The sequence below is a fragment of the Bombina bombina genome, chromosome 2 (genome assembly GCF_027579735.1).
Source record: "Bombina bombina isolate aBomBom1 chromosome 2, aBomBom1.pri, whole genome shotgun sequence".
Taxonomy (NCBI): Eukaryota; Metazoa; Chordata; class Amphibia; order Anura; family Bombinatoridae; genus Bombina; species Bombina bombina.
The window spans coordinates 128,643,244-128,658,065 of record NC_069500.1 but is presented as its reverse complement, the minus strand read 5'-3'; positions in this window follow the sequence as shown (position 1 = coordinate 128,658,065).

The window sequence follows — 14,822 nt, the reverse complement described above, 5'->3', positions numbered from 1 at the left end:
CAGTTGTAATGAAGATGCGCTGTAACTAACTTTTTAATGTATATAAGAAATTCAAATGTCAATTTTTCTGTGAGCTAACAGTTTGAATTGTTCTCCAATCAGCGTTCTAGCTACAAGATAAGTGCCATATGGGGAGAGTGCTGATTGGACAACAAACCGTTAGCTCACAGAAAATTGACTTTTGAAGTGGGAAGCGGAGCGCGGGGGATATAAAATTCATATCTATATTAAAAAGTAAGTTACAGCGCATCTTCATTACAACTGATGGATTAAACTCCATCTAAAATATGAATAACATTCCAGATCTGATGTTTAAAAAGGGGGAGAGTTCACCATCACTTTAAAGAGACAGCTCTCTTGAGTATGTTTAACTTCAGGGGCCCTGGAGAATTACAGCAAATTAAAAATGAAAGTATATTACAATGCTGTTTTTCATCACATAATTTAAAAAATATTACAATCGAGGGGGGCGGAGCTGGCCGCAGCCAAGATGGCTGTGTAACACCGTAGCTCTGCAGGACAGCTCAACAAAAATGCCTAAAATAGCCCTATACATCTAAGCTAATCGGTGTAAAAAAGATGGACAAGATTGCCGTCCTTGCAGAAAGCCACAGACTTTAAACTAATATGGAACAGCTTGATTAGGACCGGTGCTATCGTTAAGCACACCTAACCCCACGGCCTGAGACACAAGCAGAACTCTCCCGGCGTTCAATACAATCTGGGACACAGACTGAGAACGCAGCCGCGGGACCGGCATTAACAGACCTGGGGCTGGTGAGTTAAAACAACCGCTTGCAGCCGTAGACCCTTATACCTACTGATAACAGTGCCCTCCTCCCTGCCGCAAATTGACAGCGCGCCGCCATATTGGATTGCCAGGGCGGGAGTTTCCCGTAACAGGGAGCGGGACACGGAACTCAGACGCTGAAGCCCAGAACTCTCTGGCCGAAGGCTGCCACAACACAGTTAAGCGACAAGCAGGAGAAAGTACATTCAAGCCCCTGCATGCGTCTCCCTAGAGAGAGGAGATAGAAAACAGCCTGTCTCATAGTGCCCTTTTAAATGCAGCACAGATAAAGTACATAATACTGCGGATTGCAGACATACCCCATCTTCTGGTCTAAAGTTTCAACGGACACAGTTTATAGCACAATATTACAGCTGGGGATTAGATGTAGCAGAATAAGCACATAATACACAAAGCCCCAAATAATAAAAATACTTGCAAAAATTGATAGATCCTGTAGCAGAGACACCACGAAGATCATTACTCAGAATAGTTAGCTGCAGAAGGAGGCTACTGAACCCAAAGTGTCAATACATCACGCTCAGGGACATTCTGGATGACAGCCCCTAGATAACCCTGTCACCCACTCTCTACCTAATATAGGCAGGCTCCCAGTTCATAAGAGGTAACTTCTTAGAACATACCCACCACAAAAGACAGAAGGTTACAATTCGCCTAAACTAGAGAAAATTAGTGTGAAATATCAAGCATTCATTAAATAGACTTTTCTGCTGCAGTATCTGACTGCACTAGCAGGCTCATACACTAAACAGCTACGCCAGTTATTTTGTAGCCTCGGTTCTAAAAGAGCAGCAGTTACGTAATTACAGCCCTAGGACACTGAGGCAACATGAACACCAAGCGTTCAGCAAAACCCCATAAATTATTAAAGACACCTAGTCAAAAAGACAACCTGGTGGAACAGTTTTTCTCTCCCTCAGGCTCAAGGACCTCAACAAGTGACGAGATCAGAAGATCACTCTCACAAAAGACGACCACGCCGCAAAAAAACATGGAAGGATCAGAAGAAAGCACCTCAGTACCAAATGCTATCCTCTCTACGTTAGTGTCCAAACAGGACATTGCGGACATTATTCGCTCATGCATACGTGAAGAAATAGCTGAAATCAAACAAGACCTACACTCCATGGGCAATAGAGTAGAGGCGCTAGAAGAATTCTCTGATCACTTACAGGAAGAAATCAATGTGGTCCAAGATAACACAAATCATCACACAACAATTATAGCTGACCTACACGATAAAATCGAGGATCTTGAGAACCGAAGTCACCGGAAAAACCTCAGAATCCGAGGCGTCCCTGAATCCGTGTTACCCAAGGATTTTCCAACTTATCTTCCAGCACTCTTTGCCCACCTTAAGAATGTCCCTCCTTCCACAGATATCCCCTGGGTAAGGGCACACAGGGCTCTCAGGCCAAAACCTCTAGATACGGCGCCTCCAAGAGATATAATTATGAAGTTTAAAGACTTTGGGGTGAAGGAGGAGCTATTGAACCTTTCACGCAAACACCAGCCCGTGAAGTTTAGGGGAACTGTTCTTAAATTTTTTCAGGACCTGTCGCAACGAACACTTCAAAGGAGAAGGGATCTTGCTCCCCTGACAGCACTCTTCCGTCAAAAGAAAATCCTTTACAGGTGGGGATTCCCTTTCCACCTCTACGTCCTACATGGCAATAGGAAGCTGAACTGCAAATCTCAAGAAGATGTCAACGATTTCTGCTCAGCATTAGAAATAGATCCACCGGAGGGCCTGTCTGTTGAGGACCAGGCAGAACACTCCAAGAAAAAAACACTAAGAACAGCTGCGGGAGACTGGCAAAAGATTACTCCCAGGTCTAAGCATCAGACACTGACACGTCCTAGAGGCACCTTGCCCCAGTCTGCAACTTAGAGACTGTCTCCTGAACTGGATTATAATGATGGACACATTAGGGAGCCATCACATAGACTATGCTCAATACAAACGAACTGTGCTCTGGTAACGTATAACGCTTTCTGTACTTACTTAGGTATTACTTTATCACTACTACCTGTAATATGATACTAATATATAGTCACCAGTTTGTTTAAGAGCTACCACTGACACCCTACATAACCAGAGCCCTTCCCATAACAGCTCTAAGCAGTGCAACGATAAATGAAAAGCGCTGCATCTGTCCCCATAGTAACTCTCTGTTAAAAATGTTAAAAATATTGTTGAAAATATAGCTAATAGGGTTTGTTTATTACAGGCAAATGTTAGATTTGAGATTAAGCAATATAAAGCTGGTCTACAACCCCCCTCGTTTTAGCAAAGTCATATGACCTTACGTATTCTAAGATGTTTACATTAAGAACTAATGTATGCTACCTGTTTTTTCTTTGTGTTGTTTTATTCCTTATTATGTTTCTGTTCATGTTTTTAAAGTTAATGCTATGTAACAGAGGACTGGGTGTAGTGAGACATTCAAAATACTATGCACAAATAGTGATTTCCTTGCAAGACTTTAATGGCACTTTCACATATTGCTCAATAGGCACATTCACACGGATAAACTATGGCCACCAACAATAGAATAATTACATTGATTAGTCAGAATACCAGGGGACTAAATTCAGCGCAGAAACGCTCACTAGCTATGAGAGACCTCCAAAGGAAGGGGGGTAACATCCTTTTTCTACAGGAGACACACTTTCTAAAGTCAAAGGAGCCTAAGTACTATGGGGGATATTATACACAACATTTTCATAGCTCATCTGACCGTAAGCGCAGTGGAGTAAGCATTCTGATAGGCAGAGATATCTCTTTCACTCCAATCCAAACATATACAGACGCGGAGGGTAGGTACCTGTGTGTAACCGGTTTGCTATTTGGCACCCCGGTGACGTTAGTTAACCTGTATGCACCCAACACCAAGCAATTCCATTTCTTTAGAAGGACTTTCTCACAGATATTAGACCACACAATAGGAGCACTCTACTTGGGAGGGGACTTCAATATACCCATTCAACCGCATTTAGACACCACAAACCCCAAACCCACAATATCACAATACGCAATTAAACAATTATGGAGAATAATGTATGAGCAGACCCTATTTGACATATGGAGATTCAAACACCCCGAGAGGAGGGACTATACCTTCTTTTCTTCCCCACATCGCACATATAGCAGAATAGACTATCAACTCACCAACCAAAAGGGATTGACTAACGTCCTCTCGGCGAAACTCTCACACACTGTCTGGTCAGATCACTCTGCAGTGCTCACAAGACTTGACTGGCCATCTGCACCTAAAAGCACATTTCAGTGGAAACTAGAGGAAAATGTATTAAATTGCGCTGACCTTAATAGCAAAATTGAGAAACTACTCTCAGAATACTTTCAACTTAACTCCCTTACTGAAACAGACCCCCTGATAGTATGGGAGGCCCACAAATGTTTTATAAGAGGGGAATTCATAAAACACCAAGCATATGTTAAAAAGAAAATACGATCATTATACAGATCATCCACGGAACTCTTGGCTAAACTAGAATATGAACACAAGAGAAACCCCACATCCTCACAAATTTTAGCAGAGCTAGTACAAGCTAGGAAGGTAGTACACGATCAACAGATAACAGAAGCTAACACCTTAGCTCTCAAAGTTAAGCAAAAATTTTATTTTGAGAGTAACAGAGCAGGGAAGCTACTTGCACGATCGCTAAAACTTAAAAAACTAAAAACTTTAATTCACGAAGTAAAAACCCCAGCAAATAAGAAGGTGCACACTACACCAGAATTTCTCTCCCATTTCTTAGCGTATCACTCCAAACTTTATGGTCTCCCGAAAAATAATAGCCCAGTAGACTTATCAAGCTCTACTACTTCATATCTAGCAGACACCTCACTACCCCAACTAACAAGCACGCAGGCAGCTGAACTGGAAGTCCCCTTCTCAACATCAGAAATCCTCACAGCCCTTAAACAACTACCCACCGGTAAAAGCCCAGGACCAGATGGATTCACCGTCTCGTATTATAAAAAGTATGCACCCATCCTACTGTCACATTTAGAATTCATATTTAACGCTGTGGATCAAAAACGTCCGTTTCTCTTCTCAATGTTGGAGGCCCACGTCACAGTCATACCCAAACCAGGAAAATCAGCAGACACCCCTTCTAATTTTCGCCCCATCGCATTATTGAATGTAGACATCAAATTATATGCGAAACTTATTGCCACTAGAATCAATAGATTTCTACCCCAACTAATTCACTTAAATCAGGTGGGCTTTGTACCCTATAGGGAAGAGAGGGATAACACCATTAAGATGCTGAATTTACTCGAATATGCCAAAGCTCACAATATCCCTACAATTTTTCTGGCTGTCGACGCCAAAAAGGCGTTCGACAGACTGGACGTTTTTGAAACTCACTTTAGCCCGGTTTGGAATAGGCGAGAAACTTATAGAGAAAATCTTTGCCCTCTATCAATCACCAACAGCCCGTATTAAATTAAATGATTCCTTGTCAGACCCCTTCCCTATATCAAATGGAACGAGGCAGGGCTGCCCTCTCTCCCCCTTGTTGTTTGTCATGGCCATAGAGGTGTTTGCCTCTAAAGTTAGAGAAAATACAGGCATACAAGGAATTCAAATAAATAACACACAATATAAGTTAACACTATACGCAGATGATATCCTTTTCTCACTAACCACCCCTCTCCAGTCCCTTTCGGCACTATTGCCGGAAATAGAGACATATAGTACACACTCCAACTTTAAAATAAATATGTCAAAATCAGAATTCCTGGGCATAGGGACCACAGACCAAGTAACTAACCAGATCACGACACAATACCACTTTACGTTTAAAAGCACCTCCATAAAATACCTAGGGATACATATAACGAACACCAGAGAATCTCTGTATCAGCTAAACCACTACCACCTCTTAGAATCTGTTAGATCGGATTTAAAAACCTGGCAGGGAAAATGCCTTTCATGGTTGGGTAGGATACAGGCTTTTAAGATGAGTGTGCTGCCCAGATTCTTATACTTATTTCAGACTGTACCCGTTCAACCCCCACCACAATATATAAACACCGCACAAACGGTAGTCAATACATTTATCTGGGCTCACAAACACCCCAGAATAGCAAAATCGATACTCTACAGAGACAGAGACAAAGGGGGTCTTGGGGTGCCCAATCTCCTATTATACCATCAAGCTGCTCAATTAACCAGAATAATAGACTGGTATAAAAATGTACGAAACAAAGAGTGGGTGAAACTAGAACACAAACTAGCAGGCTCACAGAGTTTGGGGGCTTTATGCTGGACACATAAACAACACAGACAGAGTCTTATATTTACCTCCTCGCTGGTGACAGACACGTTAAGTACATGGGACAGTCAGGTCAAGTCCCAAAGACATATATCCACAATACCCTCACCATTGACTCCCCTTTGCCACAACGATGACTATCCACCACTAGGACACTTGTGGGCAAGAGGTTCCTATTCCATCGCTGCAGGCTTGCCAATATGCTCAGTGACAGACAAGGGGGTTATAATGGCTAAAACATCCCTAATGGACAAAAATATAACGTATTTCAATAGATGGTTTGAATACCTCCAATTATCGCACTTCCTTTCCCATCACAAAGATAAGTCCCACCTGACTAGAGGTCTTTCCCCCATTGAACAATTATGTCACTCCCCATTGGTAATGAAGGGAATACTATCTAAGATATATAAGATTTTAACAGCAGCGCACTCTAAACACTTACCATCCTACACTAAGAAATGGGAGGCAGAGATGGGCACCACAGTCCCCCCTAGAAACATGGAATACCATCTTTCAACAAATGGGCAAAGCACCTTCATCAATGGGAATTACTGAAACAAATATGAAATTGTTAGGGAGATGGTACTTATACCCAAGCAAGCTGGCAAGGATGTTTCAACACTCAGACCCCCTTTGCTGGAGAAACTGCAAACAGACGGGCACGCTATACCACATATGGTGGGAGTGCCCTATACTTCGTCCATACTGGCGGGACGTACACGAAGAAATACAGAAAGTCCTCTCACAAAAGATCCCGTTTCACCCCCTAACGCTATTATTCAATAAGCCTCCCAAGATCAAGTGTAAATATAAATCCACCTTACTATACATCATGCTTAGCAGCGCAAAACAATTAATCCCAAGACTCTGGAAACAGAGCAAGACCCCGTCCAAACAGGAATGGTCCCAAAATGTTACATATCTCTTGTCCCTGGAGAGATACCATTATATTAACACCGATAGAATGGATTTTTACTGTGCAATGTCCTTATACTGGGAAACATATATTTATACTGCAACAGACACCACATCTAATTAGATACCCCTAACAGGACACTGACACATCAACCAGTCCACCGCACCGGGTAAATGGTGGGGATTGGGACCTATATCTATACCCTACCTAGACACCCTTAATTCATCCTCACTTCACCTTATTACTCACCAGTTGGCATCTTATAACACCTTGCTTTTCGACACGCAATAATACACCACACCTCGAATCAGATTGCTTAGTTGTAAAAGAAGGCATGGCCAGAATCCCAGACATCTTATAATAAATAGAACTATACCATTTGTAGTTCCCTGGAAGCACATAGAGAAATAGCCAAGACTGACATAACATACTTTATACACTTAGATAATACTCGAAAAGGAAGCATTCACACACCCAGCCTCATTCTATGGAAGTTAAACATAGAGAACTTGTTTCACAACAACAAATGTAACTTTAACTAATAAGTAGCATGGTTTGGTTGTTTTCAAAGTTGATTGTTTTGTTCCTAAAAATAAAGAAGAAAATCCCCACAAGCCTTAACTAGATGGAGAGACCTATCTAACCATGGAGGACATGAACTCGGACACTTTATTAATGAGACAATGGAAAATGTGTCTCTATCTAGAACTATTTTCGGACCCCATATGCACCATGTTATTTTTTCTTTACAGATTATGAGTCTCTCTTTGCATTTATGTAATGAATATTATATATTTTCAATAAAGCTTGTTTGGGAAAAAAAAAAATTACAATCTTAAAATGTTTTCATGTCCCTTTAAAGGGACACGTAAACCACTTTTTTATTTCATTAATCAGAAAGAGCACACAATATTAAATAATTTTCCATTTTATTTCTATTATTTTTTTTGTCCTCTTTGTATCCTTTGTTGAAAAGTATACCTAGGTAGACTCTGAAACTGCTGATTTGTGGCTGCACATATATGCCATTTGTTATTGCTTTTCAGCCAACTCCCAGTAGTGCATTGCTTCTCCTTCAACAAAGGTTACAAAGAGAATGAAGCAAATTTGTTAATAGAAGTAAATAGGAAATGTGTTTAACATTGTATGTTCTATCTGAATGAAATTTGGGGTTTCATCTCCCTTTATGTTTTCATTCACAAGCGGTTCATACTATAACAACCAGGATTGCAGACTAAAAATTTGTTCATGATTATTATTATTTTACTTGTATAGCGTCGCAAAATTCCATAGCGCTGAGTACAAAGATAGGGGTATTTAATGGAAAGGATTTGTGATAAGATACAATAGCATAATAGACTAATTAAATCTAGTACAGGAGGAAGAGGGCCCTGCTCCAAAGAGCTTACAGTCTACAGGTTGACGGTGCAGAGACATAAGGTTTGGGGTAGTTTGTCAGGTGAATTGTAGTTGCAGTAGTGAGTCAATGAAAATCAAGATTTATTTTGGGTAGAGTGAAAAACAGAGGAGAGATGGTAAGCCTCACTGAATAGGTGGGTTTTCAAAGAGCGTCTGAAGCTATACAAGGTTGGAGATGATCTTATGGAGCGGGGGTAGAGAGTCCCAGAGGACAGGAGCAGTGTGCGAGAAGTCTTGGAGATTTGAGAGGGATATATAGAGATAATAAGAATAGAGAGGTGGATCAAAGAGGATGGGACAATTAAGAGGTTTACATTCACATGCCCTAGCATGTTTAGCATACCGAAACCAAGGCTATTGAGCAGAATGTTGTAAAATTACAGCTTACTTACCAGTGCTTGCAGGACCTTGAGTCTGATGTAGGTATGTGACAGTGATGCAGGTACTTGGCTAACAAACTCATCGGTTAAACTATATTATTAAAATACATTTTTAGTCCAATAAATATGTTATACTGCTTACTGCAATACCAGTGTTATTTTGACATGTATATAACAGACAATAGAAGCCAAACCCATTGAAATTGGCTAAACTTGCAGGAAGAGAAGACTTTGCTATCTCTATATTTATACAAAGATTCCTCTTTATCATATCTTTTCACAATATAGACAAAACCCAATATTTTAAACAATTTAAAATTAACACTTTAGTGTCTATCTCTCTCACCCCTACTGGGAGAATGACTACAAATGCAGGCTCTTGCTTACATAGCCTTTTTAACCCGTTAACCTCAAAGAGAGCTGTTTTGGAGCAATCAGGGGGTGGGAAGTGTCAGGTGGTAGGGTAATCTCTACACAAAAGCTAAAATTAACCTTACATGCTAACTGATTAACCCCTTTACTGGAGGGAATAATAAAGGTGTGGTGTGCACAGCTGCAATTAGTGGACTTTTAATTACCAGAAAGCAATGGCAAAGCCATATATATATGCTATTTCTGAACAAAGGGAATCCCAGAGAAGCTTTTACAACCATTTGTGCCTTGATTGCACAAGCGGTATGTAAATAATTTCAATGAGAAACCTAAAATTTGTGAAAAAGTTCACAATTTTTTTTATTTGATCTCATTTGGCGGTGAAATGTTGGCATGAAATATACCAAAATGGGCCTAGATCAATACTTTATGTTGTCTAATATATATATATAAGAAGGTGTTTAAAGAATTATATAAGTTGAAAATCACAAGGTTTTTTGTATAAAAAATGCATAGTTATGATTATGAAACAAAATCACTGTTTATTGATTATTTTTATTCTGTTGAAAGAATATGTATTATCACAATTGTAATTATTTACACCTGTGTTGTGTCACATGGACTGCCTATAAAAGGTGGAGTTGGATTATGTACTAATCACTTGGCTTGAGAAAGGGCAGAAGCCCGAAACGTCGCCTGTATTTCACTGCTTGTAATAAAAATGTTATAAAAAAACAACTTGGAGTGCTGCAGCCATTTCTATTTTGCATATTAATACCTGTCAAGGTGAGACAGCGGCTGCTTGCACCCTTACCGAGGACAGAATTGGTGCTGGACGTTAACTTGTTTGTATTAACCTATTCACCAGTCAATAGCACAATTCTTAACAAAATTATTCTATATACAAGCTATGGAGATTCAACAAGATGTGTTTACGTTCTCTGATGTGGAGGCTGCAGCTATTGCCACTCTTGTAAGAGGCCCACGGGACTTTCTGGCTATCCCAGATACAGACCTATGTTCTAAACAGTGGGAACGTGAAAAAAAGAAAGAGGTGAATTGGGAATTACATTCCTCTACTCTTGCTGAATATTACAAGTTGCGCCGAATCCCAAGAGGCCTGAGAGTGTCATTAAGACCGACACTCTTTATGGAAGACAAAGAATACTGTTCAACCTTTGAAAAGATTCTTAACAAGTGTTCCTTTGATCTTATGATCTTGACGATACAACGTATACAAAAAGAGATACAAACGAACCAACAGAAGATACAAGCATTGGAGGTCAGTTTACAGGAAAAATTGTCCACCACTGATTTCAATACCTTGAAGGCGGACTTGGATACAAAATTGGATGAATTTAGAAAAGGCAATGAAGAAAAGAAAAGAATTAAGTTCTCTAGAGATGCGGACGATTACCTGTATGGTCACGTGTACAGATGGGAGTCCCGCGAGACGCGAATGCCCAGAGGTGACGTCAGACGCCAGAGTCGTCGAGGAAGAGAACGCCAAACACGATCTGAGGCTAGCGATTCATCACGAAACAACTCAGTGGGGACTATCTCCCAGTTCCAGTCTCCCTCTCCTTCTTCTTTTTCCCTACAGGTACCGGGCCAAGACGGAGGCGGAGGGGCGGCCGAAAATACCAGAGGCAACGCAAGTCGGCCACCGAAAGGACGTCGGGTGAAACGGTAAATGATTTAGTGATTAACATATCACAGGTACCGTTCACCGAAGGGGAATTGAACTTACTTAATAAGGGTTTGGGCTTTTGCCCTAGTAACACCATTAATTGTATGGACTTGGACATTGAGCTATATAGATTCTTTAGACAATTGCGTCTTAAAGCTCACTTTTCTAGAATACCGTATAACGCTGTAAATTTAAATACTGTTAATGTTGATTGTTTGAAATTTTCAGATTTTGATTTAACTGCTAAGTCTAGCTTTATTCCGCCTACAAATTATCATCCTATTGAAACGTATATCACATTGGTAAATAAGGATATAGAAAAACTTAAATATAATATCAGAGTACATAAGGGGATACAAATGAAGTACAATTTAACAGTTGAGGAGAAACAATCCCTTAATAAAATTATAAATAACCCTGATATAATTATTAAAAAAGCGGATAAGGGCGGGGCAATTATAATCATGGATAAAACAAAATATATAGAAGAAATAAACAATCAATTAAGGGACACCGAGGTATATGAAAAGCTTGAAAATAATCCATTAAAAACAATACAAAATGAATTGAAAGTTATTGTCCAAAATGCCCTAGATAAAGATATTATTGACCAGAAACTAAGTCAATATTTGCTAAAGAAAGAATGTATCACTCCCCTGATATATATACTTCCTAAAATTCACAAGTCCCTCATTAATCCACCGGGACGCCCCATTGTGGCAAGCGTTGATTCAGTCTTGTCAAATATAGCCACTTTTCTAGATAAAATACTTAAACCAATAGTGTCCAAACTATCATCTTATTTGGAGGATTCTACTGAGTTCCTCAATAGGCTTAATGAGATTAAATTAAATGGCCAAGAAAACCCGATTCTAGTCACCTTAGATGTTAAAAATTTATACACAAGTATTCCCCATGTAGGGGGTGTACAATCAGTGAAACAATACTTGGTTAAGGAACAAATATATACAGGTTCACAAATTAACTTTATAATTGATTTATTGGCATTTGTATTGAACAACAATTATTTTCTATTTGGTGACATGTACTACCGGCAAAAGAGAGGCACCGCTATGGCTGCTAATATGGCGCCACCATACGCAGGCATATATATGGGCAAATTTGAAGATGATTTCATCTATTCTAATGAACTGTTTAAACAGCATGCTTGCGTATGGTGGCGCTATATAGACGATGTATTTATGATATGGTTAGGCAATGAAGATACTCTTGAGGTGTTTCTTAAACAAATTAATTCTAACCCGGCTAATATTGAATTCACAATGCAGTATGATAGAAAATGTATTGATTTTCTGGATGTGACTGTAGCAATAGAAGAAAATAAGTTTAAAACTGATCTTTTTGTTAAAAAAACTGACAAAAATATGTTTCTATCATATACAAGTTGTCATCCAGAAAATACAATTAAATCTCTACCGAAGTCACAATACATTCGTGTTAAACGAATAGTGAGCGATGAAGATGTATGTAATAGAAGGTTACTTGAAATGGGACAAAAATTCAAACAAAGGGGTTACCCGATAAAAATATTAGATGATGAATTAAAAAAGGTCAATCAAATCCCTTGTAATCAACTTTTACAAAAAACATTGAAAAACAAACAGATGGAGAGAATCCCATTTGTGAGTACATACAATGTCAATAGTAAGCAGATATCTGGTATTGTCAAAAAACATTGGCATATTTTAAAAAATAATTATCAGGATATAAAAGAATTTCAATCTTTTCCATTGCTATCATACAAAAGACCTAAAAACTTAAAGGACTATTTAATCAAAACTGATATAGGTAGTAGTAAGACAAGAATGTCATTTTCAAAAAAGAAAGGCACTTTTCCCTGTTATAATTGTTCACATTGTAGCTGTGTGATTAAAGGCAGTGAGGTTGTCCACCCATACACGGGTAAAAAATATAGGATTAATGGTTTGTTTACTTGTCAAACGGATCATGTCATATATTCTCTAAAATGTCCCTGTGGATTAATATACATAGGGGAAACTACCCAAAAAATGAAAGACAGACTCACACAACACAAATACACCATACGTAAGGCCATCTCAGATTTGCCTGTATCTGCACACTTTAAAGAGAAAAACCATAATGTTAACCAGTTAAGGTTTCAAATCCTTGAACATGTTCCAATACAGAGAAGGGGACAGGATAGGGTTAAAAAACTACAGCAGAGAGAGGTTATTTGGATCAATAGACTAGAAAGCATGCACCCTAAAGGTTTAAATAAAGATTATAACCTGTTCTTGTTTCTATAATGAGTTGATTGTGATAATTTACTGTAAACTTTTTCTCTATGATTTAGATCAAGATTCACATAAAGAAAAGAGAACAACTTGAAAAAAGAGATGTGCTGAATAACATAATATAAAAATAGGTTGTTTGAAAAACATATAAGGGTTTTATTTCGAATGCTGTTGTTATGATTTACATATAGTAAATAATATTAGAGTGTATGCATTCCCCTGTTTAACATCCATCAGAGAAAAAACATATCTTGCAAGATTAGAATTTAATGGTTAGTTTGATTACTGTTTTTAATAAAATAAAGATTTTTTTAAATAGTATAAATGAATGGTAATGAAAAATCACTAACATGAAATTATCTCACATAATTCACAGATAAGATAATGAACTGTTAAGGTCACTTTATATTTTCCTCATTGTAACACTAAATATTTAACAATAAGAAGGTGTTTAAAGAATTATATAAGTTGAAAATCACAAGGTTTTTTGTATAAAAAATGCATAGTTATGATTATGAAACAAAATCACTGTTTATTGATTATTTTTATTCTGTTGAAAGAATATGTATTATCACAATTGTAATTATTTACACCTGTGTTGTGTCACATGGACTGCCTATAAAAGGTGGAGTTGGATTATGTACTAATCACTTGGCTTGAGAAAGGGCAGAAGCCCGAAACGTCGCCTGTATTTCACTGCTTGTAATAAAAATGTTATAAAAAAACAACTTGGAGTGCTGCAGCCATTTCTATTTTGCATATTAATACCTGTCAAGGTGAGACAGCGGCTGCTTGCACCCTTACCGAGGACAGAATTGGTGCTGGACGTTAACTTGTTTATATATATATATATATATATATATATATATACATACCGTCCAATGTACTGTGTCACCCTCCTTAGGACATCCGCCTGGGTGCAGAAATAAAGTAGATACTCCTTGCAAAACAAATGCACTCGCAAGACTTTTTGAGGTGAAGAAAAAAACTTTCTTTAATGTAACGTTTTCAGGGAACTCTTCCCCTTCATCAGCATGTGTATATATATATATATATATATATATATATATATATATATATATACATATAGTTTTGATAATAAATAAATAAAAAAAGACAAGGCTCTATTTCTGTTTAAATGGAGTGATGGAAACAATGCTAAAAATGCTCTGGTATCTTGGGGAAGTTTTAGTCAGAAATGCCCGGCCCTTAAGGGGTTAATAGCTTTCACAATATCAGACATCCCAACCTTCAAAAACTCATTTCAGGGAGGTAGCTTCACCCGCTATTGCTTATCATTAAAGTAGCTTCCCACTAAAGTCACATTAAAAAAAGCACAACCACATACAACAAACCTCTTTTCCAGTGATCGTATGCTTGTTCACTGCTCAAATATAGTTTAATTACGTGCAGTAAATAAGGTAGTATTTGTGTTTTTATTTTATTAAAATCAGTGGGGGCTTTTTGGATACTGATGCATGCTTTGATGGTTCTATAACGTCCCAGCAACTAAAGGCATTGCTTAAAGAAACACTTTTCCGGATTTGGGCCACATTAGATCATGGTACTTGGGAGTTTCAGGGAGATTGCACTCCATTTGCTGGCATCAGGGAGCCGCTGTTACAATCAGCGAGACTCCCTGAAC